General features: G+C 35.8%; 1 non-coding gene across 1 annotated transcript; it reads left to right on the top strand.

Annotated features, from left to right (window-relative positions):
- The first annotated feature begins 20,651 nt into the window (after nt 1-20,651).
- On the top strand, nt 20,652-20,758 carry LOC124886769. Its single transcript, XR_007044180.1, has one exon. It is a non-coding gene; the product is annotated as a small nucleolar RNA R71 (small nucleolar RNA).
- The last annotated feature ends 6,868 nt before the right edge of the window (nt 20,759-27,626 follow it).

Here is a 27,626-nt window from a genome sequence, read left to right as displayed (position 1 = left end):
TTTGGTCTTACCAATGCCCCGGCTGCATTTATGGACTTGATGAGCCGTGTGTTCAAGCAGTAGTTGGACATGTTCGTCATAGTCTTCATAGATGATATGCTGGTCTATTCCCACACAGAGCATGATCATTCAGACCATCTCAGAATTGTTCTTCAGACTCTCAGAGATCACCAGCTATTCTTCAAATTTAGTAAATGCGAGTTTTGGCTAAGGTTAGTAGTGTTTTGTGGCCATATTATTTCTGGTGATGGCATTAGAGTAGATCCTCAGAAGACTGAAGGGGTAAGAAACTGGCCTTGCCCTGTCTCTCCATCAGATATCAGAAGTTTCTTGGGTTTAGCTGTCTATTACAGGCAGTTTATTAAGGGATTTTCTTTTATTACATCCCCCATGTACCGATTGACTCAAAAGAAGGTCAAGTTTCAGTGGTCAGATCCTTGCGAGAAGAGTTTTCAGGAATTAAAGACTCGACTCACCTTAGCTCTAGTCTTAGCTCTTCCAGATGGTTCAGATGGATTCATAGTATATTGTGATGCATCAATAGTATGTTTGGTTTGTGTCCTCATACAGCATGGTAATTTCATATCCTACACCTCCAGGTAGTTAAAGCCCCATAAGAAGAATTATCCTACTTATGATCTTGAGTTAGCAGCCGTAGTATTTTCCTTAAAGATTTGGAGGCATTATCTAGACGGAGTTCATGTAGATGTCTTCACAGATAATAAGAGTCTCTAATATGTGTTTTCTTAGAAAGATCTCAATCTTTGTCAGAGAAGGTGATTAGATATTTTGAAAGATTATGACATAATTGTCCTTTATCATCCGGGGAAGGCCAACATTGTGGCTGACGCTCTTAGTAGACTCTCCATGGGTATTGTTTCTCATGTTGAGGATAGCAAGAAGAAAATAGCTTTGGAAATCCATCAGCTTGCCAAACTAGGTGTTCGCTTAGTCGATTCTTCAGAGGGTGGTGTATGTGTTTAGGATAGTTCAGAGTCATCTCTAGTGTTTGAGGTGAAATAAAAGCAAGAAAGGGATCCTAGCCTTGTCAAGTTAAAAGAGTCAGTTCAGGATCAGAAAGTAGAGGTTTTCTCCCAAGGGGGAGATGGTGTCATTCGTTATTAGGGTCGTCTTTGTGTTCCAGGTGTAGATGATTTATAGCAGCAAATTCTTGCGAAAGTGCATGGTACATGATACTCTATTCATCCAGGGGCCACGAAGATGTACCGTGACCTACGGGAGATCTATTGGTGAAGTGGGATAAAGAGAGATATTGCAGAATTTGTGGTTAAGTTCCCTAAATGTCAGCAGGTTAAGCTAGAGCATCAGAAACCCAGTGGTTCAATGCAAGAGTTCACCATTCCTACTTGGAAGTGGGAAGAAGTGAACATGGACTTCGTGATGGGTTCTCCTTGAATTCGTCATCAGCATGATTCATTTTGGGTCATTGTAGATAGAATTACCAAGTTATCCTATTTCCTTCCAGTCTGTACCTCTTATTCAACCGAGGATTACACCAAACAATATATCAGGGAGTTGGTCAGATTACACGGTGTTCCATTATCTATCATCTCAGACAGAGGTACCCAGTTCACCTCTCACTTCTGGAAAGCATTCCAAAAGGGTCTTGGTACCCAAGTTCATCGCAGTACAGCTTTTCATCCTCAGACAGATGGTCAAGTAGAAAGGACAATTCAGAGTCTTGAAGATAGCTAAGGACGTGTGCAATTGGTTTCAAGGGAAGGTTGGATGACCACTTTTCTTTGATTGAGTTTACCTACAAAAATAGCTATTATTCCAGTATTAAAATGGCTTCATTCAAAGCTCTCTATGGTAGGAGGAGAATATCTCCAATCGGTTGGTTCAAAGTTAGTGAGGCCTCAGTCATAAGGCCTGACTTAGTAGTCGATGCTTTAGAGAAAGTCCACCTAATTAGAGAAAGACTCTAGCCTGCTCCGAGCTGATAGAAATCATATGCTGGCATTTATAGAAAGGATCTCAAGTTGGAGATCAATGACTATGTCTATCTAAAGATCTCTCCCACGAAGGGAGTGAAGCGGTTCGGCAAGAAGGGAAAACTTAGTCCCCGATATGTCGGTCCCTTCAAGATTCTCAGTCGCTTAGGCAAGGTAGCTTATGAGGTCGAATTTCCTTCAAATCTAGCCTCAGTTCATCCAGTCTTTCATGTCTCTTTGCTCAAGAATGTATAGGTGATCCATCAGTCGTAGTCCCTATTCAGAGCATTGACAGTCAAAACATTCTCTTCTATGAGAAAATTCCGGTCAAAATTCTAGACTATCAGACTCATAGACTGAGGAACAAAGAAGTTCCTCTAGTCAAAGTTATTTGGCAAAATTAGTCCGTTGAGGGAGCTACTTGGGAAGAAGAAGCAAATATGTATACCAAGTATCCTCACCTCTTCTCCACCAATCCAGATCAAGTTCAAGGTAACAGTTCTCCTTAAACTTATTCAGTATCCCATTCAGTATTCTATACAACTTGGTATTCAGTTCATGCTCACGTTTCATCACAAATCTGATATTAAGTACCATTGCATATTCATTCATGCATTTATGTATCATAATATTGTATAATCATGCATCAAATATGCATTCTCATTGGGAGAACTCAGTTATCAGAAATCTCAGTTATGCATTCATAAATCAGCTACTCATACAACAGATATGCATGTCCAGCATGATATGTTTAGCTTATCAGTCATGCCCATCATGAGATCATGTTCTAGTAGTGTATGTATTGAACGTACTCCACTTTATTGTCTATCCCCATTTCAGTCAGTCTCATTCGAGGATGAATGTTTCCAAGCGGGAGATATTGTTATACCCCGTATATTTCTAAGCTAGAAAATAAACCTTTGTTCCTACAGATGAAACCTCCTATCCTGTTATTCATATTTAAGTACATGAATTAGGATGAGTATCCTAGTGATAATAGAGCTTATGATGTGTTAAGCAAGTTCATAAGAGTCACTTAGAGTAAGCCAAGCAAAGAACTTTTGAATCCACCAAATTTTCATGTGTGATTTCACATAGGTCATATTTGAATGAGCATAACTTTGTTTATAGGTGGTATTTTGGCAGATTTATACCCTACAAATTTTAAAGAATTGCATAAGCTTTTCATCGATACCAAATTTACCTAAAACGGACACCCGGTGAAGAACTTATGGCGATTTAAAGTTTCAACAGTGCTATTTCAGTTAGTGGCGCATCACGTCGTAAGTAAAAATGACGTTTTTCAATTTCCAGTGTCTCTCCGTGACACCACCTTATTGCGGTGAGTTTCTAGGTCACAAAAGTGGGCAACATGATATCTCCGCATCACGCCAGGGGCCCAAATTGGGTAATTTTTATAGAAATTAAATGACGCATCTAGAGGGGTATTTGGGACATTTTCCCACCCCTATTTATTCCAAAAACAAGGAATTAAGCCCTTATTTCACCAAAACATACTCTTTCTCTCAAAATCCTCTCAAGAACACATTAGGGTTTTCAATTGGGGATTCAAGTTAAAGCAAATTTCTCCATCAATCATCAAGAATCTTCCATCTAAGGTATGCGTAGTGTTCATCTATGGATCCATTTTGTTCATAGAGCTCAAGAGCGATGGTTTAAATATTATATTGTGATTGTCTTGTTGTGATATGACCATGTACATATTGATGATTGCTTTTTAAGTTTTAAGATGATATCTAAAGGTGTTTTCATGAAGTATATGTGTTTGTTAGTTGAAATCCTTGAACTTTATGTGGTTTAAAATGGGAAAATTCATGAAAACAAACCTAATCTAAAAGAATGCATGCAAAATGTTTGATAAAGGGCCTAGGATGATCGAATTCATGTCCCATGATTTAATAGTGCTTAAATGACAAGTCCATGCTCTATGCTTTTTGATTTCACATGAATTCCACATGAGTGATATGCGTCATTATTGTGATATGGATTTACCATGATATTGAATCTATATAGGTATAAACATATTGTATGAATTTCCCTTCCATACGTAAGATGTTGTGAACTATGCTTAGTGTGAAATCCCCAACTTATTATATGGTGAATTGTGGACTCCATTTTATGATCAAGTTAGTTATGTGTGTCAGTTTCCTTCCATCGAGTCCTGCGGGTACTAGTACCCAAAAAATATAGTTGTGTGCCTAGATACATGTCATGTTATGATGATAATATCAGTTAAGCCATGATTTATAGAACTCAGTTAGTCATGTGACTCAGGAAGTCTCAAAAATCTCATGATCTCAACAAATTCTCAGATAGTAGTACTATTCCATCAATCAACGGAAGTCTGTTACTCAGTCCATGTACAGCCAGTTAAATCATGTCCAGTCTCTTTATATGGGAGTAGAAGTTAGCACCGAGTGAAACCAATGATAGGAACTCACCTGCTAGTTTAGGGTGTGATTCTTAGTAGTCATCCTTGTGTTCTAGAACTACATAGCTAGTATAGGTTGAGACATCTTAACCTACCAGATTAGGGCTGATTAGGTGGCTTAACCTGTTAGTTTAGGGTTCCCACCATTCTCATTTGACTACTTGCCAGCTAAGGGTTACTCACAACTGTCCTTACCAGTGGTGCGGTATTGACACCCTTCTAGTCGAGGAAGAGATTGGACCCCAACCTAGCTATATGCGTTATTGGGGCATGTCGGTTAAGTAACTACCTCCCACAGTTTCAGTCCAGTCTCAGTAAAAGAACTCAGATAGTTCTTTAGATTTCAGTATACCAGGACTGTCAATTACAGTCAATTCAATTACAGTATGGAACTCAGGTAGTTCCATCAGATTCAGGACAGTCAAACACAGTCATCCATGTTATCATAATTCCAGTATTAGTCATCTTAGATAACAGTACACTATGTATTAGCGTACAAATCCAGATATCACTCATTCACGATCTCATTTACTATGTATGCATGTTTGCACTCTCATTAGTCCATCAATTGGCATTGCTCTTGCATGTAAACCCTTTTGCATTTAGCCTACCCTACTCGTATACTCAGTACATTCATTAGTACTGATGCATTTGTGCTATGATGCTTTCTTTTATGTTACACAATAGGTTTAGACTCATGAGTTTTAGATTAGCAGTAGAAGTAGCATCCCAGTACACAGAGTGGCAGTGAGTCCTCGTCCATCTGAGGATGATATTATTTTATTTCATTCATTATTTCAGTTCAATTTTGCTAGACAGAGTTAGTTGGAGAAATGTTCCCTCAATTCCTTATTTCGAACATTATTTAGAGGCTTTCAGATTTACTTTAGATTTTAGATTCAACTTTTAGTTGTTTTGGGTATTTGTTACACTATATGGATGTTATTATTTATTAGATAATTCTATTCAGTTGAACCTTATGGGCTATTGTTCATTTTTTCCGCATTTTACATGTATATTATGCAGTGTACAGATACAGATATCAGTCATGGGTTAGCTTGTGGTCCTTCGGAGTCATAAGTATCGTGTAGCATTCCGATTCAAAAAAACGGGGTGTTACAAATAGGTATTAAGTGTTCTAAAGTATCAAGATAATTATGAAATTATGATAAAATGTAAATTAATAAATAAGAAAGAGTAAATTGTGAAAATGGCAAAGCAAGCAACAGTTGTAAACAGTAATGATGAGAATTCCATAGTAGAGGCACTTCTAATAATCTTATAAATCTCCATTCTTATCGCAATCTAGTTGGTTATTGGGTTATTAATTCACAAAGTTAACGGAACGATCTTGGTCTCTTGACCTCAAATCTTCTATCTATCTGAATATTACAACTACAGCTCCCACGGAGATGTAATAATTCATCTAAATACATACATCTATCTTCTTGCAATTGAACCAAACAAGGCTCCTAAGTATATCCATATCCTAGGTGCTAATTCAAACCCTTTATTTCATAATAGGATAAGAACCTTGCTTCTTAACTTCTTTGTTCTATCCTACGGTTCTCCTCCTGGATTCACATAGAAATATAGATTTGTTCTAATTGTGGCTACTCATCAAAATAGAAAGCTCAAGAAATTTAGAACAACCTAGATGATAATCCAAAAAGAAAATATGATAAAGAATTCAAAGTGTAATCATGTTCAAGGGCTCAACCCCAGAACAAGGGTGTTTAGCCACTCATGATTGAATTCAACATCAAAAATAAGTAAAGAATTATACCAATAATTAATCTTGAAGGAATGAAGTTCAAAAGAATGTCTATGAATCCTAAAAGAGAGATTTTTGTGCTTTTTCGGGGCTGGAGTACTCATCAAAAGTGATTGAAATTGTGTTCACGTATTCCTTATATATTAGGACAAATTTAGCCTGGGTGGAGTGGAGCATGCATTGCACGCTTCTCCTCATAGGGCATGCATCGCATGATGTACTTCATAGAAGTGGAGAATGCGATATATGATGTATTACCAGGCAGTGGAGCATGCATCGCATGCTATTTGTATGCACACACCGGAATTAAACTTCTAGAATTTCGCTACGGCAAAAGAGCACCGTTTTGGAGCAAACGTCACATGCTATTCACACACACGTACCAGAACTAATCTTCAAAATTCTTGTTAAGGCATGAAACCCATGAAATGGGGCATGCGTCGCATGAAAATTGCATGCCTCCACTGGAAATTATTTCCAGATATTTTTGTACGACAAAGAACCCGTTCCTTTCAGCTCATTGATCTAATACCTAATCTAACTTTCCAAACATGCTTTTTGACTTCTTCTAGTGTCTGTAATACTCTATTTAATCAAATCACGGCATCAATCATCATATACTTCCCATTGTGCATCCAATTTAGCCAAAGCGCATTAATAATCCATCTTGCATTACTAATCATGTTTATTAGCTCACATCATGCAAATATACACAAAACACAATAAAAATATACATTTTAGCTCATAGAAGTAGGACTATTGTGGATTAATATTGGTGCTCAAAAATATAAATACGCCCAAGATCACCACCCCATACTTAGAACCTTGTTCATCCTTAAAAAATCACACACATAATACCTAATTAAGCTTCACATCACAGCCTAAGAGTTATGTTTGCGTTGGGAACTTTCAATTTATAACAATGACTTTTTATCTTAAAATATGTCAAGAATACTTTTATGCACATAAACAATTTTTTTCAAACCTCATCATCTCAATAGTGAAATCTGATTTGTTTGTAAACTTAATCAAATCACTCAATCAAACAACACCATACGTAATCCGAACTTTCATCCACATGAACCCTCACAACAAGAAAGTTTCCCCATACCACTCACATTTTTTTAATATTTCTCATGAGGGGAATATAAAAATTTGACCACTCACTCTCAACAAAGAATTCATATATGATAGATAATGAACCATAAGCTTGCCCTTAGTGTACTACTCCACTAATAGTCGGATGTTTAAATGTAGGATCAACTAGGTCTTCCATGGTTGCAATGTAGGCTAAGGGACGGGTAGGAACTATTTAGGAAAAAGTGACTAATTTCCCTAAGCGCTTTAATACATGTCAATCTTCAATTGAAATCATATTCTATGAACCCACCTTTCACTTTATTACCTAAATACATCAATTGTTTCACCCCAATCTCATTATCAATTGTTTCACCCCAATCTCATTAAGCACATTAACATAAATATGGTGGGAGCATTTTTCTTTTACGTCATGATTCAATTTTCAGATCTTCTTCATACCCATTTACTGTTACACACCTTTATAATAGCCACTCTCAACTAAAGCTATTCGCCTTGGTTGAGGTGCACAGTGTCCAAAATAGATCAGGGCCAAAATATGTTCATTGTAACCCAACTAGGCAATAAGAAAACTGAAGTTCTTTTTGAACATATTCTTTAACTCCCAACCACAACAATTTTACACCAATAACTTATAAATTAGGGATTCACTTTTACCTTTTTCCTACTTCAATTTCACATTCCTTATTTAATAACTCTTTGATACTAAAGCGCTTAGGAGATTTTGGATCAAATTAAGGTCTATCCAAGAAGGGATTAGGCTATAGGCTCAAAGGGGTTTACTAGGGACATGCATAAGGATAGGTAAATAAAGTCTTTACAATTCAGCTAATAAAGAAATGCCTAAATCACTTCCTATACCCAACACCCTTTATTTTGCTTTGTAAGCACACCGTACAAGTTATAGACATTCCTGTACAAGTAGAATACAAAAAAGTACTCATACTCATGGTGCATTCAAGGAATCAAATCAAATCCTTTGCGATCATGTTCTTTGTCAAATTCAACATTAAGCCAACAAATCGTATTATACCTATTAAGATTTAAAATCTAAAAAATAACTCATTTTTCCTTTTATTTTAGAACAAATTCGTTCAAATTCACTATAAAAATGACCCAACACAAAATATTTCTCAAAAGTCAATGTTGAGTTCTTATCAATTCTCAGCTTCTAAAGACTAACTCGTCTTAAGATAGTCGTTATCCATCTATTATAGGGGAGGGAAACTAAATATGATGATTTATTTTGAATTACCTTGAGGGCAAAAACAAATACTTTAAACTGAAATTTCCAAGAGGGCAAAAATAAATACTTTAAACTGAAGTAATACGCGAAAAGTGACTTGAAGGCAAATTGCATCAATACTTACAACTTACTAAGTATTTGTGATACCCCGAGTTTTCCCATTAAATATTTCACTCCCAAATGTGTCGAGTCGTTAAAGACTTTTTATATTTTTAAGATTTCGTTAAAATCTCAGATGAAAATATGTTGAATTTTGTTCTTTATCATGATTAATAATTTTTCTATGTGTAGTTTCTGGATATGTGACCCGTCATCACGTAGAGCATCGAATAATCTTTCCAACAATATATGGATCATCTAAAATGTACACTCGAGCGATGATTTATGATCATTATGATCTAATCGTGAATAGTAGTGAACAGTAAATGTGCAGGAAAAAAATACTAAGGCCAGGCGAATTTTAGGGTCAACTTCAAATGATCATAACTACTTGTACATAATGATCTAGGTGAGCTACTATATATCAATAGAAAACTATGAAAGTCCTCTTTCTAATGAAATTGGTTTTATCCAATTTGGCTATTGGAGCAACAAGTTAAGGTCGATCTACTTTAGCCTATCAAAACAGACCACCAAAGGACAGATTTGACATTATTTGATTTTAAAGGTTATTTTGGTCTTTCCCACTCCAATCCATTCAGGTAAACCATGGATTTAAGTCCATTAAGAGAATTTAATAGCTCATATTTCTCCAAAATTTTCTAAGGCTCAAACCCCAACCCTACTACTCCAAATGCTATCCTTCTATGTCTCTTGATTGAACCGTAGAAATTTCGAATTGATTTGGGATTCGAGTTGATCATGTTAAGGGCTTCGAGAAGCACCCTTTATTTTCGTGAATAAATTTCCGGAGTCGGAAGTTCATATTCATCTTCCATTTCTAGTTATGTGGGGCTTTGAACTAGAATAATTCTTCTGTTCATGTGCTCGTATCTTTAATTTTTATTATGGATTATTATGAGTTTGGCAAATGAATTTATTTTCAAGATATCCTACCATGAGATTATGATTATGTATATATGTAAATTGTTCAAGCTTGCCAATTATGATTATTTAATGGATTCATATGGTTCTGTAAGTTGAATTATGTCTAAATAATTTGACTATGAACTTATAAAGATTTGAATTGTATGTTTTGAATCACATGAGTATTTGACTATTTTCGTTCTATGAATTGAGATTTAATATTGAGATTATTGGTGTTTCTATCAAGAATTGATATATTTTGAACATGTATCCATGTTTTAAGTTCAAGAATGGATTATTGGTATTTCCAAGTGTTTTCGAGCCATGTATCACATTTTGAGATTCCTTATGATGATTTGAGTTATTGGGTATATTAATATCGAAGTTGCAATGAGTCTTGGTATTTTTTGGATGGTTTTGATGAGTTAAATTATTGAAATATTACCTATTGAGTCTTCATATCCTTGTCCAAATGTCGAGTCAGTTATGGTTCAATGCATTGATACCTTGTTGATGTTGAGGAAGATTAAAAAGTTTTGAGCTAAATTGTGTTGAGTTAGGAATCCACAAATTGATATGATTTGATAAATGAGAAAGAGATTTGATTTGTTCTTTATGATAGACCCTTGTGATGTTGTGGTGGATTTCCTAACGCATTCTGAGCTTGTCGGGGAGTAGTACTTAGCACCGAGAGGGAAGTTTGGTATTTCCCCAAACCTATGTGCCACCGTAGGGTTGTTTGATGATGATATTATTGGCTAGAGAGCCCAATTGTGATTATTGCAGTTTTAAGGTCGTACTCCCTGGCAAAGAGTATGACATTCCCAATAATGGGGGTTTCAAACGTTGGTATTCCACGTAGCTCACGTAGGGTTGTCGATTATAGGAAACTCCCGTGTCCATAAGATTAAGTTTCTTGAATTACTGAGTCGCTCCGAGATTTGAGTCAAAGAGTTGAGATGTTTATGATGTTTTATGGTCATTTATGATGATTTATAATTACCTATGATGATTTTTGACGATATGATAATTTATGATGATTTAGGATGATTTATCATAATTTATGATTCATAATGATTTACGTGGATTATGAGATTTTATCATATGAACTGTTTATTATGAACTTACAAAAAGTATGATTTGATATAACTCAAGCTAAGTGAGTCATCATTGTCCGTGTGTATGTTTTCATGAAATTGATTATACTATTTATATTGTTACATGCACCCCCATATACTTAGTACATTTCAAAGTGCTAACCCACATATTTCAATGGGCTACATTCTTACCAAAATGTAGGTACAAGCTATAGCGCACATATCATGTTTAGCTGGGTCGCAGCTCTCGATCGGCAGGTGATTAGCCCTTTTGATTTAGAGACTTGAGTTGTTCAAATTTGAGGTATATTGTATTTTCTGTATTCAGTCGTATTGAGTAGGGGTAGTTGGGAGTCATGACCCGGCTATCTTTGGTCAATGCTAATAGAGGCTTCTTAGATAGTCACTAGTAGTAAGTGTATTCAGTTTTTGATTTGTATATATATGAGCAGAATCATGACCGTGTAAATTTATTTTCATGTTGGTCAGACTAAGTTATGGGTTATTTCCGTATTATTCCTTCAATTTTATGTATTTTATTCAGTTGCTTTGGGTTATACCAGATGAAGGGTTAGCGTGGGGTCACTTGTAACCTTAAGCACCGTGTGACGTCTCGGGATCCAATATCGGGGCGTTACACTATTACAGACATAGTGTTTTGAATTTATAGAATGTTAAATTGAACATCCAAACATCAAAATAAAACAACAAAAGCAAAAATAAAATTGTCCAATAGAAATAAAGACATAAATAAGTAAAAGGAATGAAACTTCCACTACCCCACACTAAAAAGGAAGCACTATCCCAGTGCTTACAAAATAAGCTAAGTATGAGGTGGGGAGGGACTCCCTGGTCACATGCCATCCATGCCATCAGCAGCAGCATTATCTCCCAAGTCTAGATTATCTTTCTCCTCCTCTGATTTATCATCTAAATACCGCAACCACTGATCCTCATCTGTAGGAACATCATCATCAATCGGATCTACAAAATTAGGACCTATCCGTATCATGGTCCTCATATGATTACCAAGAGGATAGTCTAACTCTACTGCTCTAATCTCCTGCTGGGTAGCTGAGCGCCCACCAACCCGCAACTGAAGCATTTATAGCCCATACATCTGGGTAGTGATCTCATCTGTCCAAGTATGACGCTCGAGCATAGTCAATGTAAAGACATAGGCATAACTCCCCTTAGTGTGGGATACATCAAAAGGCTTAGTAATTACTGGAGGTCGATAGTCCATGGCCTCTTCATCAATACCTTCATTACGCAAAAATCTAGTCAATAGGCCCTCAAAGCCATACCTGTGCTCCGGATTAAGCCGTGCCTTCTTCATACATGAGAAAATGACATTCCTAATATTAACGTCAATATCATCACAAATCAAATAATAAATCAAAAAAAACCTGTTGCATGCCACATTATTCATGTGAGTATCCTGAAATAGACATACATAGATAATCTTCACCCATATTCTGGCCTCCCTGTTCATATGACTTAATGGCAGTTTGAGGTGAATGACGCTTTCTTTTATACATATCTATCTTACGGTTGAAGGAGTGCCACATAACAAATAGAGGATATGGTCATATGGTAGTTCGATATACATCTACTTAAGGGGCTCAGCATCAATTTCTGATGTATCGAGGAGTGTATTCAATTGATGCTCATTAAAAGTGATGCCCTATCCTCATATATTTACTTTGGAATCCCTATCATACAGGTCCTATTTTGCATAAAAATCCTTAATTAGGCTCAGGTTGCACTCGTAAGGCTGGTCAAACAAGAACTATATCTGTAACCCCTCAATTCGGTGAACTATGTTGGGAAATTCTTTCAGTAAGTTATCCTTGTAGATGAATTGGTATGCAATGTACTTAGTCTCATCATGTGCAGCATAATATTTCCGTTCAGACTCCAAGACCCCTCTATTACCATACATCCTTGGTGCAGCACGTGGGATAAGCTGATGGTGAGATGCACTACCACTTTGTTTATTTCTTTTCCTAGCTGGTTCAGAAGATCCTACCTTAGGCTTTCCTTTCTGTTGGTGACTCGACATAGTACCTATCAAACAAATCATATAGCTGCCACATCAAACAAGGAATCTATGTTGAGTTAGAAAAAACAAAGTCCATACTTAATTACTGGTACCAGTGTGTAGGTATGAATGCAAGGGTACTCAGACTTCCCCAATTATCAATCCACACAAGCATAATTTCCCCATATTTGCAACAAAACTAGTCATCAAAAAACTCATAATTTATACCACGTAAAGTCATTGTCAAAACATCAAACAAAGCTTTTGTTGTACAAACTCAATAATCTCAAAACTTGTGCACTATTTCACATAAAAATAGACAATGAGTACACAAAGCACAACAGTCGAACAAGCATTACATGAGTAAGGGGGCAGTTAGAACACCCAACTCCTAATTACTCATCTGATTTGCCAATAATAACCCACATACCTCTTATTATCAAGACACATCATATATAGTAGTTTAGGTAAAATCTATAGGTACTGGAATATGTGAAATCTATAAATACTGAGTATGTATGAAAATCTATAAATATTGAAGAGATGTGAAAATTTATAGATACTGAGGATGCATGACCAAGCATATAACATAAACTGAGTAAAACCTGTAAACTGAAATAACTAAAATCTGTATGCTTTGGTTAAACAACACTAAGACTGAATAACTGAACTAGGATTGTAACTGAGACTGTATCTGAGACTTTGTGAGGTATCATCTAACTGACATTCCCCAATTTGAGCTAATCGGGATCCAACCTATAATCCCAATTGGAAAGGTATTAATACCAAGTCACGAGTACTAACAATGGCTGTGTGGATCCACTAAACTAATATAATGTCCAAAGGACTAAGGGTGTCAATACTGAACTGATGGGTGACCGCTACGAGATAGTCAAGCCTAATCTGACGGGTGACTTCTCATATCCTCTGCAGGCTACGTAGTTCAGAATTACAGGGACTGCTACTAATTACTCTGCCTATTTGACAAGGAAGTTGCCATTCCTACACTCGCTCGGTGGTAAATCCTACTCCTAACTAAAAGACATTGAAATACTAGACTATTCTGAGTTTAACTGACTATTCTAATAATGCTCATAGTATATTCTGAAGACTATTCTATAATGTACTGAGACTATACTAAATAAACAACTATGGTTTTCGGGTATTCAACAACCCCAGGACTCAAAATAATAATGGTAAAATGACACTAAAGCTTGGGGTACTAAGCATGAAGGCTTTTATTAAATCAATCACTCTTATAGACATTTTATCAAATACTTGTACTTCATAGTTTAGTCAATTCATGGGAATAGTATAAAACTTGAAATAATAGCATGAATTCAACATTTATAACTCTAAATCATGATTTAATTCGAAGAATGACAATAATAAAACATAGGGGATTTGATAACAACGATAATTCCATTAAAGTATGGTATAAAATCAATATTCATGGAGTTCATGGAGATTCATAGTTTTAAATCATGATTTAATATCATAAATCTTGAAAATATGATAGATTTGTAATTAAAATGGATATTTGGACTCCATGGATGAAAAGAATCCATTGATGAACATCCAACATACCTGGGATAATGAATTTGGAAGAATTGATGGAGAGTTCTTGAGATTTGGCCTTGATTTTGCGAGTTAGGGTTCTTGTTCTTGAAGAGGGTTAGTTTTAATTTGAGAGAATAATGAAAAAGTGAGCAAATAATGCTTTCTTAGGGTTAAATCCCCTTTCTATGCGGATTTGGGACTATGGGAAAAGACCAAACGGCCCCCTGTAATTTAAAATTGCAAAACTAGAAATATTCCCAATTTTTAACTTTGGCACGATAAGCCAGTATCGTTCCAAGCCACTGGAATTTGCCAATTGGGAATGTGTCTGGTGATACGATGTGGTGGTATTATGTTGCCATCTTGGATGCGACCTGGAAAATCATAGCGACGCGGTGTAGTCGCGGAGAGATACTAAAAATTGTGAAATGCCAATTTGGCCTTTGGCGTGGTGCGCCAAGATCGCGTACCTTCACTGGAAATTGCCAATCATTATTTAGACTAGCTCCATGATGTGCTGGGTACTAAAATGACGGTGTTTAACAACTGAAACTTTAAATCTCCATAACGTCTTACCCGGTTATCAAATTCGGGCGAATTTTATGTCATTGAAAAGCTAATTCAATTTCCTACACAATAGCCAATGCTAAACTCAAATATACTGAGTGTTTCAAAAATTTCATATGTGAATACTTATGTATTGGGACTTATATTTTGCTAGGAAAATATGGGGTATTACAGGTACCATACTCAATCCACAGTGAAAGTCCCAGAGTCAGTCCATATATGTTATATGCCACAAAAATTCATGAACTAGAAATGACTCACATTAATGAATAAATACGAAATAAGGAGTTTTATAATTCAAAACGTTCAACATCAAATCCCAAAGGAACAAGATTCACGAAATCCTTATCAACTCAACTAATGTGACAATGTTTATTGAACCTTAGCAAGTAAAGAATGGACTTACCTTACTCTTGGTGAAGAAGATGAATGAGTAGCTATGTACTTGTCACCAAATAAGAACACACTTCAAAAGAGAGAATTTTAATATGGGGAATTTAGGGAAGACGTGGGTTAGGTTTGGGAAATAAATGGATATATTAAGGGATTTATGATTGAACCAAAATTCTGGATTTTGTTCCTAGGGTAAGATAAGCGTACGACATATGATGCATTGCATTAAAGTGGTGCATGCGGTGGATGATGTATTGCACCAAATTGGTGTGTGCGACACATACTTCATTTCTCCGAAGAAGTGCGTGAGATGCATGCTCTTTGCACGATGCTACTAAATTGTGCATTATTTCCTTCACTAATTTAATTTAAACGCAGTGTTGGGGCATTTTTCATCCCCTCTTTCTTTTAACTCTTGTACCTTTTAGTAATGAGCATTTTAATTACCTGAATGCTACCCCATCCTCATTTCATTCACCTGTCTTTTACCTTTATGCTACCATATTTCTCATTCCTACATACTAACAAAAAACAACAAACTAACATAAGAAAAAGTGGGTTGACTCCCACTCAACGCCTTAGTTTTGGTTGTGGAACGACTTATTTATTTGTATTTTTGTTTTCTTTTTCAACCTAATAACTAAAAACAAAAAAAACTACCTTGTTACATTACATTCGTGGGTTGCCTCCCATGTAGTGCCTTATTTTTTGTTGTGGCACGACTTAGCTCAGTCTCACTTATCAGCAAAGGTGATAGACACATTGTGTTTGTCTCCATGATCAACCCAATAGTGCTTTACACGTTGTCCATAAACCAAGAAATTCTTAGTTTTTTCTTTGTTCCAGTAAATCAACTGTACCATGAGGTGTCATTCGCACTACCTCAAAAGGCCAAGACCACTTCGACCACAACTTTCTCGAAAATAACTTTAACATGGTATTCAATTGGAAAACAAATTATCTGGGTTCAAACATTCTGTCATGAATATGCCTGTCATGCCATCTCTTGGTATATTCCTTATACAATTTGGAGTTCTCATAAGTATGGAGACAAAACTCATCAAGTTCAACTAGCGGCAACAACCTCTTCTCACCAGCAGCCTTCATCTCAAGATTCACCTTTTTAATTGCCCAATAAGCTTGATGTTTCAACTCTAAAGGCAAATGGCATTCTTTCTCAAAAACTAAGCGATATGGAGGGGTCCAGGTGGGCGTCTTATAAGCTGTCCTATAAGGCCACAGTGCATTTTCTAGCTTTTTATCCCAATCCTTCTGCTGACCATTTACAGTCTTTTGCAGTATCTGCTTTATCTCCCAATTCGATACCTCAACTTAACCACTTATTTATGGATGGTACACAGTGGCTACCTTGTTCCTAACACCGTATTTAGGTAAAATATTCTTAAACCAAGTGTTAATAAAATGCATACCTCCATCACTAATTATAGCTCTGGGAGTGCCAAATTGGGAAAATATATACTCCTTCACAAATTTCAATACCACTCTAGCATTATTTGTGGGAAAAGCTAGTGCTTCCATCAACTAGGATACATAATAAACTACCACTAAGATGTACAAGTTTCCATTGGATGATGGGAATGGTCCCATAAAATCTATCCCCCAAACATCGAATACCTCAACTTCTAGAATATTATTCAGGGGAATCTTATGATGACTTGATATGGTGCCCAGTGTTTGACACCGATAACAACTCTTCACAAAAGTAATTGCATCCATGCAAAATGTAGGCCAAAAGAAACCTGATTGCAATACTTTTTTGGCTGTTCTTTCACCCCCATGATGGCTACCATAAAGAGATAATGGAACTTTTATAGCAGTTGTGTGAAATCAACTTCTTGAACATATCTGCATATTATTCCATCACCCTTCTTGAAAAGATACGGCTCATCCTATATGTAAGTGTGAGAATCATGAAGAGGTTTCTTTCTTTATTAAGTGGTAGCTTCAAAAGGGTATATTGGACATGCTACCAAGTTCACAATATCAGCATACCATGGAAGCTCACACACATCTAGAGCCAATAATTATTTATCTAAAAGTTTTTCCTAAATACAGAGAGAGTCCTCAATAATATGGTCATAAGTCTCTAGCCATGAAAAATGGGCTGCAACTTGATTCTCTGCTCTTTTTTAATCATGAACCTCAAGGTTAAATTTTTGCAGTAATAAAATCCACTTGATTAATCAAGGCTTTGCATCCTTTTTGATAAAGAGATACTTGATGGCAACATGGTTAGTGTGAACAATAAACTTGGTGCCTACCAAGTATGATCTAAATTTGTCGAATTCATAAAATACTGTTAACATCTCTTTTTTCATGACTGTGTAATATATTTGGGCATCATTCAAGACCTTGCTAGCATAGTAAATATAATAAAATACTTTGTCTTTTCTCTTCCCCAAAACTGCTCCTATAGTTACTTCACTATCATCACACATTAATTCAAATGGTAACTCCTAATGTGGAGAAATCAAGATGGGCGCTTCAGTCAGTTTCTTCTTCAGCTTCTTGAACGCTTTTTGACAATCAGCCCCAAAATCAAGTTTAACTTCTTTTTCTATTAATTTATGTATAGGACTAGAAATCTTGGAAAAATCTTGAATGAAGCTCCTGTAGAAGCTTGCATATCCTAAGAAACTTTACACTCCCTTCACTGTTATAGGATGTGGTAGCTTTTTAATCACTTCAATTTTGTCTCTTTCTACTTCAAGTCCTCTACATTACACTTTATGTCCAAGGACTATTCTTCCTTGACCAAAACTGGCATTTTTCCTAATTCAACATAAGATTTGTCTCTTCAAAATGAGCTAGAACTCGATCTAGATTCTACAAGGATACATCAAAAGAAATACCGTAAACAGAGAAGTTATCCATGAATACCTCAAAAAATTCTTCAACCATGTCGTAGAAGATTGCTATCATGCATCTCTGAAATATTCTAGGTGCATTGCAGAGTCTAAAAGGCATGCATCTGAATAAATATATGCCATATAGCCAAGTAAATATGGTCTTTTCTTTGTCCTCTAGTGTAATAGTGATCAGTTTATATCCTGAGTATCCATCAAGAAAACAATAGTACTCCTGCCCTGCAAGCCTATCCAATATTTGATTAATGAATGGGATAGGATAGTTATCTTTTTTATAGCTTTATTTAGTGATCGTTAGTCAATACAGATTCTCCATACAGTCACCATACGAGTGGGAATCAGCTCATTAGCTTTATTGGCAACCACAGTCATCCCACCTTTCTTTGGGATGCAGTGTATTGGGCTTACCCACTTGCTGTCTGAAATTGGATAAATAATCCCATTCTTGAGCCACTTGATGACCTCTTTTTGCACCACGTCCTTCATCACCAGATTCAATCTTCATTGTTGCTGCAACCTTGGTTTGAAACCTTCTTCCATGTATATCTTGTGCATGCAAATAGCTGGATTTATCCCTATAATGCAAACATCTACCAACCAATTGCCTTCTTTCTTCTTTTAAAGACTGTTATTGCTCCCCTTACCTGCACATCAGATAAACTTGCAGACAAAATAACAGTCAAGGTATTATTGTAACCAAGGTAGACATATTTTAAGTAAGGAGGAAAAACCTTAAGCTCCAATTTTGGAGCTTCATCAATTGCAGCTTTGGGAGATGGGTGAATTGGCCTATTTAATTGCTCAAAAGATAGCTTTCTCATTCCAACTGTTGCCAAATTCATGACATGGACCAATTATAATGTCTCTACATCTCCATAAATATCATGAACTATCAAAGCTCTCTTTAATGGATCATCAACAATGATAGATGTAGCTCAAATACAAGGTCAATAACTGATATGGAAGACGATTCTTCATATATAGCCGATAATTTCAGTGCCTTATATACATCAAACCTCCACTTTATTATGTGCTCTCACTGTCATCTTCCCTACTTCTACACCAATTAGTGACTTCCCTATTTTTAGGAAGGGGCATCCCAAAATAAATGAAATAACCGTATCAGCTTCAAAGTGAATAATCACAAAGTCTAATAGAAATATCAATGATCCACTTGCACTAAAACATCTTCATTAATTCTATCTAGACTAGCAAGGGACCTGTTCTCCAACTGCAAAAAAATGGTCGTGGGTTTAGGACTCCCTAGACCCATCTTTCAGTTCTAAGATGTGGGCATAAGATTTATGCTAGACCCCAAGTCACACAATCCACAAGCACTGATGGTCTGCTCAATAGTGATATGAAAAGTAAAACTACCTGGATCCTTCAGCTTCGTGGGCAGTTTGTTTTGTATCTTGGATGTGCACTCCTCAGTAAGTGCAATTGTAGCATACTCTGTTAACCAATTCTTGCTTTCCACTATGTTCTTTAGTATTTTGCATATTTTTGAACACTTTATAGAATATCAACAAGAGGAAGATTTACATGAACCTACTTTAGAAGATCTAGGAACTTCTTGTAACTGGCCTCCTCTTGATAATTCCTTTGCCTTTGAGGAAAGGGTAAGGTTAAAGTCTACTTGTCCAAATGAGTTTCATTACTTTCACCTTTTTCTTTGACCTTTTTCTCCTCATTATTTTTTGGATCATCATCAATGGCTGTGGGACTAACCTACTCAGGTACTGCCTTCTTTAACTGCAACCCTCTCCTTGTTGTAACTACATTTATTTATTTTAGATTCGCCTCTATATTGCTAGGTAAGCCATCTTGAGGTCTTGTGCTTTGTTCTCCCACAATCTGATCGAGTTGTAGCTCTAAATTTCTAGTGATCAACTGTTGAATCTTTAAATCTACTGTAAACTGTGCTTGATTAGCTAAAAGTTGCTTCATCATCTCCTCTATATTACTTGTTTGAGTTGTAGCTTGATTATTCTGAACTTGCTATTTATTTTGTTGTACTGGCCCCTTATACTGATTATTGTTCTATGCCTGATTTCCATCTCATGAGAAATTGGGCTGATTCTTCTAGTTGAGATTATATGTGTTACCGGAGTTCTATTGTTCTGGACGATTCGCATTCCCTACACAATTTACAAAATCTAGATTAACTGCATAAGCATTTACCGAGTGTTCACTACTTCGACAAACCTAACACAAAGAATTCACCTGATGGACTGCGTTACCTGTAGCTGCTACTTGCGGAACCCTCTACTTCATATTGTTTAACTGAGTAAGTATCTGATTTTGTATTGTTGAAAGCTGAGCTGATAGAGTAGTAAGCTTATCTACCTCTAGTACACCTGCAACCTTCTTAGGAGCACTCCTCAAGTCAGCATGCCATTTAGGGTTCCCTTGTTAAATCCGATTCAACCGTGTGTACAATTCATCATAAGTCTTCTCAAAAGCTTGCCCACCTGCTGTTAAATCCAAAAGAATCTTGGTATTTGGCTCTAGCCCTTGAATGAAAGTATGAACAAGAACATTATTAAACTGATGATGATGAGGGCAATTTCTGAGCATACTTTTAAATCTCTCCTAAGCTTGGTAGAGATTCTCTTCTTCTTTCTGTCCAAAACTCAGAATATCACTTCTCAAATATGCAGTCTTCCCAGATAGAAAGAATTGAATAAGGAATTTCTAAGCTAGATCTTCCCAAGAAGTCATAGAAAGTAGTGGTTCAACATGTAACCACCTCTTTACTTCCCCAATTAAAGAAAAAGAGAAAAGTGTCAGTCTGACATAATAACTATTTACCCCTGTAGGAATGTAAGTATCGCTTATTTATAGGAAGGTATGTATGTGATGCTGTGGGCCTTCATGTGAAAGGGTAGAAAATTGCCTAGCCGAATTCAGCAACTAAACCATATTCTGCTTTATTCAAATCGACCGCTTCGCTCGGGCTTATGAATAATGTTAGTCGCATGGTTCGTAGTGGGATTGCTACATTACGAATAGGTCTAGTAGCTTGTTAAGAAGGAATAACTGGGATAACCGAGCTAGGACATGTCCAGCATTTAGGTCAACATGATCATTTGGATCAACTCTTTCATCCATTTAAACCTGTTGAATAGGATATTGAGCTCTTCACCTTTGTTAAAATATCAGTTCTAGTTCTGAAAAAAGCTCTACCGGATCTTTATCTATCACCAGTCTTGTATTCAACTATACCTGCAAAAATTCAGACACTAAGATCAAGTAGTTAACACTTGAACTTATTATCAAAAACAAAAATTTTAGCAAATTACTAATTATACTAGTCCTCGGCAATGACGCCAAGAACTTGTTGTGTTCAAACACACACGCAAGTGCATGTGATCGTACAAGTAATATAAAGACTTAAACAGTAAGATATCATTCCCAAGAGGATTAAGCAACTATAAATTTAACCAGTCTTTAGTTTTAGACAAGGAGGTATTAAGTGTCGTAAAGTATCAAGATAATTGTGAAATTATGAATAAAAATGTAAATTAATAAATAAGAAAGAACAAATTATGACAATGGAAAAGCAAGCAATGGTAGTAAACAGTAATAGTTAGAATTCCAAGGTTGAGGAAATTCTACCAATCTTACAAATCTCCATTCTTATCACAGTCTAGTTGGTTATCGGGTTATTGATTCGCAAGGTTAATGGTATGATCTTGATCTTCCGACCTCAAATCTTTTATCTATCTAAATATTGCAACTAAAGCTCCCACAGAGATGCAACAATTCATCTGGATACATACAACCATGTTCTTGCAATTGAACTAAACAAGGCTCCTAGGTATATCCCTATCCTAGGTGTTAATTCAAACCCCTTATTTCATAAAAGGATAAAAACCTTGCTCCTTAATTTCTTCGTTCTATCATATGATTCTCCTCCTAGATTCATATATAAATATATATTTATTCTAATGGTGGCCACTCATCAAAATAGTAAGATTAAGAAATTAAGAATAACTCAGATGATAATCTAAAAAGAAACTACGATAAAGAATATCAAAGAGTAATTATGTTCTTGGGCTCAACCCCAGAACAAGGGTGTTTAGCCACTTATGTTTTAATTCAACATAAAAAATAAGTAATTAATCATACCAATAATTAATCTGAAGTAAAGAAGTTCAAAAGTATGTCTATGAACTCTAAAAGAGATATTTTTGTGCTTTTCCGCCACTGGTGTGCTTGCCAAAAGTGATTGAAATTGTGTTCACGTGTTTCTTATATATTAGGACAAAATTAACATTGGTGGAGTTGATCTTGCTTCACACGCTTCACCTTGTAGTACTAGAGCATGCGTTGCATGATGTACTTCATAGAAGTGGAGCGTCCGTCGCATGATGTATTACCAGGTAGTGGAGTATGCGTCGCACAATATTCGTATGCACACACTAGAATTACACTTCTAGAATTTCTCTAAGACAAAGGAGCACCATTTTGGAGCATGCATCGCACGCTATTCTCACGCACGTACTGGGAATAGTCTTGAAAATTTCCATTAAGGCATGGAACCCCTAAAATGGGGCATGAGTTTCATGCAAATCGCATGTCTCCACTGGAAATTGTTTCCAGATATTTTTCTAACGCAAAGAACCCGTTCCTTTCAGCTCCTTTATCCGCTACCTAATCCAACTTTCTAAACATGATTTTCTAGTTCTTCCAGTGTCCGCAATACTCCATATAATCAACTCACGGCATCAATCATCATATACTTCCCATTGTGCATCCAATGTAGCCAAAACACATTAATAATCCATCATCTACTACTAATCTTGTCCATTAGCTCACATCATGCAATTGTACACAAAACACAATAAAAATATACATTTTAGCTCATAGAACTAGGACTATTGTGGATGAATATTGGTGCTTAGACATGTAAATACTCCAAGATCAACATGTGTGACTAATATTTCTTAAACCAGGAGCTTAACCGAACACTGATTCATCTCAAGTAGAAGGTTTTGTGGAGCGTAGCTGCACACAAATTAAATAGTGATAGGTATATTCAGAGGCTCATAGGGGTTCATGAGAGATGATAATTTCTATTGCAATTCAACTAATATAAAAGCGGTAAACAATTAGACAAATAGCACATTTAGACCAACAAATACAATATCAAAAATTAAATAAAGCCTAGAAATTGAATATAAAAGCTCAAACTCTGGTTATCCCCACCAGAGTCGCCATTATCACACCCAATTTTTTACCACCATCCCCGCTACGTAGTTGGCTTTAAAAAATGAGTTTTTTTAATCTAAGTGACGTTTTGAAATGAAATTATTTATTTTACAGAGTCGCCACTTGGAATTAAGTTTGTGTGCTCCAAGTCACCTTATTGAATCCCTTATCTAAAGAAAATGACGTTTTCTTTTTGATCTGCAAACTAGAAATCTGGATAAGAAGTTCTATTGATCAATGGAAAGGTGTTAGGCACCCCTCGAGTCTCGTGGTTCTATCATAGTCACTTTATCAACTTATGTCTGACTTAAATTAATCCTTGAATAAATTATAGTATTTGACTAATTGTTTTATTTACCAATTAATTAGGAAAAAAATTGTGATTAATGTTTTTCAGCTAAGGAGCATAACCACACACGGAGCCTTGTAATTACAGAAATTGACCAGGGAGCATAGCCATACACATGAACAACCTCAATATATTTAATTAAATTCATTCTTCTCCTTTTCTATTTTGTGAATTTTTTACTCACATCTCACGATTTATTTTCCTCTATTTTTACTATCTCAATTTATTCTGAATTAATTCCCAACTCGTCCCGGTTCATTACAAATAAATTTCTCTCTCTTTTTATCATTTTGTGACTGATTGTAGATAAATTTGCAATCCACCTCTCTCATTTTTACCTTAGTATTAAATAATTGGGCCTTAAATGCATGGTCCAGGACAAAGACATTGGTAATCCATATCAACTCCCTCAATTATCCGCATTTATCGAACATAATATGCTCAATCCAAACAAATAAAATAATAAAGAAAACATGCAACAAATGAACATTTTAAAACTAACATAATATAAGAAAATATTATAATTAAAGGAAGCTAAATATGTAAAATAATATAGCATGCAGCCGAATCTAAACTGGAAAAGCATTTTAAAATCTTCACCATCCCAGTTCTTGTTAAAACCCACTTTATAGAATTTTAACTTTTCATCCAAATTTAAGTTCACCATCTTATACGACAATTGACAAACAAATTCATTGGCAAAACAGAGAACAAACAAATGAGACAATATATATTTAGCAACTTCTAAATTGAATAATCAAACAAAGAGCATGCCAACAGTAAAGAAAATTGGATTGAAGCACGTCATGAAACAACATTGTAATGATTACATAGTAAAAAAAAAAAAACCTTGAAGCATGTTATTATACCAAATCATTATTTTAAATTTATCTATATAAAAATTGAATATACTACATGTTGAAACATCATATATAAAATATGAGTAACTTCATAATAGTGAAATCAAGTCTCAAATAATCACGATGTCACATTATACAAAAAAATATTGAGGATTACCTCTAGTGAAAATAATTCACAACAAAAGAAAAAAAAATTCACGAACTCGGAATTATAAACCAAACCTCAAGGCTTTTTTTCTCTCCTTTCCCTTAACCTGCTGCATTTGTTTCGTTTTCTTCCATTTGTTTTTTGGTCTTTGTTCTAAGTCTCTCTTTCTGCCTTTCTTGTGGTCTGCGTGTTGTATCTTGTTAGGGAACAATTTAGTTGCTTATTATGTTTGGACATGAGGAAGTTTTATGAGGTAAAAGGCTTGTAGTTGAGGGAGTTAAAAGTATCTAATTTAGACCTAAAAAAATATTTAAACACTAAATGAGCTAAAACCTTAGGTTTGGTAAAAAATTAGGTGTTTACAGCTTCGAATAAAAATTTGAGCTAAAAATTCCACTTGAGGCCCGCTTACGGAATCACAAAATTGAAACCGTCACAGTGTCCCACGTATCTCAAGGATCAATTGCCGCATAAATTTTGCTAAATCCAAGCTCAAACAATAGCAAACTTAGTCCCAACACCATTGAAAATTTATGAAATAAATAAAAAAAAATATTTATGAATTGAGCAATATGATGATCACAAGCCTTCTAACACGCCCCTATGCAAATCCCAGCCTCGAACACTTAATTCCCCTACAAATGCCAAGCTTATATGGTATAAAATGGAGGTTTACTCTTTGGAATATAAGATGAAAATAATATATATATATATATATATATATATATATATATATATATATAGCTTTAGCGGCTAAATGGCCATCAAAGTGGTCATTGCTAAAGTGCCTAAGGGTAACTTAAGCGACCAGGCTAAGATAGATGGACTCTGATAAAATGGTCCAAGGCCGCCAAAGAGGATGCCGCTAAAGTGGCGCCTAGCCGCTAAAGCGGCTACCTCTTAAGCGGTCTCTGGCCGCTTAAGCAGCTGCACTAGATACTTTGAACCAGACAAGTTCAACTAGTCCCAACGGACTTTCACCAAGTTCTCGGGTTGGTTTGGAATCCTGTACTTGCAAACAAACTATGCTACCATTACAAATTTTAAATTCTAGAATCAACGACACCATTGAAATTTGCATCCAAGGTGATTTCGATAAAGAGTGGGTCCTACACCCTATGGGGTTCTTTTAGCCAAATTTCACCCCATACCCCAAAATGAATTCGAAATCCTTAGGACCCATTCCAAGTGTCCCCTTAGCTTGAAATTGACATTTCAGAACTGTTGAGAGTATGAAAAATAACATCTGAGGTTGTTTACCTTATTTTTTTTATCCCGAGACCTATTCCTTAACTTCAAAATCTCCAAAATAAGAAATAGTTTTAGAAACCAAATGAACTGCCTGATAATGAAACTGTCAATCCTATTAAATCATAGACAACTTGGTGTAACAATAAGAAAACTTTAAATAAAAAAACATGAAAAAAAGGTAATAACCTAGAGGGTCATTACAATATCCTCTACAAAAAAAGACTTTTGTCTGCAAAAGTAAAGGGTAGTCAAATAGGTAGAGATACTGGGTCTAGATATCGCGTAGTCTTCCAGGTAGACTCCTCAACTAGAAGGTGTGACCACTGAACCTTAAATATAGGAATATGTCTAAAATGCAACGTACTAACATCTCTGACCAAAAAAGGCACAGTCTCTTATATAAAGTTCAACCTCTAATCCAAATGAACTGTACTACCAAAGCATGTGAGACTCATTTTGAATGTAATATCGCCATATTGATACATAAAAAAATTGGATGGATAGCTCAAAAGGCTGGAGGCAAAGCAAACTCATGTTATCACCCCAATTATCCGTAGGATCTCAAATGGTCCAATATATATAGGGCCAAGCTTGAAATTTATCACGTACCATATTAGGCCCTTCATGGGTGATACTCATTGGTAGATCTGATCACCAACTCTGAATCTCAAGGAATGAAACCTGTGATCAGCATAACAATTTTTCTTGCTCTAGGATGCCCATAGCCTATCCTAAATCACTTAAATTCGATCAGTGATGCACGAAGCAAAATTTATACCACAGGAACTACCTCAAAAGTCTCAAACCAACTAAAGATCGACAACCCTGACCATGTAATGTCTCAAATAGGGCCATCTAAATACTCGAATGATAGTTGTTATTCTATGCAAACTCCACCAAAGCTAAAAACTATTCGCACTTACCTCCAAAATCTAAAACATAAGCATAGAGAATATCCTACAAAACCTAAATAACCTGTGTCAATTGCCATTAGTATAGGGGATAAAAGATGGTGCTAAGGTCTATTAGGATACCCAACTCCACCTCAAATGTACTCTTTAAGCTAAAAATAAACTAAGAGTCTCAGTATGACATAATAGATAGGAGCACCCCATCAAGGTGAACAATCTTTTGAATAGAGATATTGGCTAACCTCTCAACACTTTAAGAAGTCTGAATATGGATAAAATAGGTAGATTTGGTCAATCAATCCATGATAAACCAAATACCATCAAAATCACAAGAATTTTAAGGCAAACCACCCATGAAGTGCATAGTTACCCACTCCCATTTCCACTAGAGAATGGGTAGCACTCTATAGCAATCTAAGGGTCTTAAAATGATCAGCCTTAAACTGCTGATAAAATAGGCAGCGAGCCCAAACTCTGCCATACCTCAGCATATACTACTCCACAAGTAATGCTGCCTCAAATCCCAATAAATCTTAGATGTTTTGGGATAAAAAGAACATCTAGAGTTATTAGCCTCTAAAAATGATTTGTATCAAATCTGTAACACTCAAAACAAAAATACGACTATCAAACCTCAGAATACCCTCCAAATTCAAGGTAGACCTTCTAGACCCGCCCTTCAGCACATAAACTCACATGCTATAAGGTTTGCCATCCTAAAACTAATAACCCTAAATATACTCTAACAAGTTAGATCTAGTCGAATCACTAGCAAAAATCCTTCAGGATC

This window comes from Capsicum annuum, chromosome 8, assembly GCF_002878395.1.
Source record: "Capsicum annuum cultivar UCD-10X-F1 chromosome 8, UCD10Xv1.1, whole genome shotgun sequence".
Lineage (NCBI taxonomy): Eukaryota > Viridiplantae > Streptophyta > Magnoliopsida > Solanales > Solanaceae > Capsicum > Capsicum annuum.
This window is presented reverse-complemented; position numbering and strand designations above follow the sequence as displayed.